Genomic DNA, 1736 nt, shown 5'->3' on the forward strand with positions numbered 1-1736 from the left:
ACGAGGTTTAAAACTTTAAAAATTAGATTTATTTTTTTTTAAAATTTTATTTGTAGAATAATTTATTAAACATATATTTATTAATTAAATATATTAAGGTTAAATTTTTTACAATTTGATAACAAATTATCGAATTAATTGGATAAAATTTATTTCTCGATCACAATAAAAAAATTTATAGGTCACGATTTAGTCATCGGTCACAAATTTATCAAATTAATGTATCACATATTATTAATTGATCACAAATCATAAATTTTATAAGTTACAACTTATTTCATGGTTATAAAATATTTAATTAATTACTCACAAATTATTTTTCGTTCATAATTTATCAAATTATTGGTAACAGTTTAACAATTTTTTAGATCACGCATTATTTATTAATCACAAATTATATATTTCATTGGTTGCACAGTATCTCTTGGTCATTATCAACCAAATAATTTGTGAGCATTGTCATCGTCGTCGTCATCGCCACCACTATCAATGCTACCTCACTAGCATCGCCATTTGTGACCACGACCACCATCACAATATCATCAGAATTGTCATTTCACCAGCAACCAGCATTGCCACCACCACTACCACTACCAACAAATTAGATCCAAAATGGTCAATACCTTACAATCGCCATCACCTCACCACCATTGTCGTCGCTTCCACCATCATTGCCATCATCATGACCACCATTTTCAATCGCCACCACAACCACCATTTCCCACCAACACTCCTTTATAGACTATCAACAAGAAACCATTAAGGCACCACAACTACCAACAAACCACCGTTTTCAACTACAAAGCGAGCACTAGTGTCAATGCCAACACGAACACCAACACCATCGTCACCAACGCCACTACCATCTCATCATCATCTGATTTTTGAACAAAAATTCTTTCAATCTTATTTTTGAATTGGGAACTTAAAAGCTCTGGATGGATGTAATTTTCACTTAATTTTAATTATAAAGAGTATTTTTTGTTTATAGAGAGTATCTTTAAATTTTGAGAGTAATTTTTTTTTATGCACTCCAACAATACTCTTTATTTTTTTCCCGATGAACATTTATTGATTTTTACTCATTTCTTATTTAATATAATTTTTTAATATATTAATGGCTAATGAATTCAAATGTAATTTGAATAATTTAAATTGTAGGGTATTGAAATTTGTAAACTACATTTGTTCATTAAAAATAGAGTGTCTTATAAAAATTTAAAATAGTCTCTTAAAACTTATTTTTAAGCATTGACTGTCTAAAATAGAGAGTATTTTGTGTTTAGAAAGTCTCTTAAAAATGATCTGACTATTCAATTGGGCACCTATATTCTGATAAACATAAATAAAAATCTATTTTTTATTTTTTTTTAAAGCAGATCTGTTCAAGACCAGAAGGACCTTCTTGCTATAGTAATGGGCCAAAGGTCTAGGCCGGGTTGCATAGAAATTTGGGAAAATTTCATAACTAAGAAATTAATTATGGCACATTTCAAAAATAAGAAAACAAGTTTCAAATTTCTAAAATCAGATTTTTATTAAAAATTATTTATAATTTAATTAGTAAATTAATTATTTTATTAATTAAATATATTTAGGCCACAGATTTATACAATTTGGTCACAAATTAACAATATAATTAGTCACTTATTTTTTTTTGGTCACAAATCAAAAATTTTATGTCACAAATTTTTTTACGATCACATTTCAAAAATTTTGTAAGTCACAGTTTGTTT

Source organism: Olea europaea, unplaced genomic scaffold, assembly GCF_002742605.1.
Source record: "Olea europaea var. sylvestris unplaced genomic scaffold, O_europaea_v1 scaffold3194, whole genome shotgun sequence".
NCBI classification, from domain to species: domain Eukaryota; kingdom Viridiplantae; phylum Streptophyta; class Magnoliopsida; order Lamiales; family Oleaceae; genus Olea; species Olea europaea.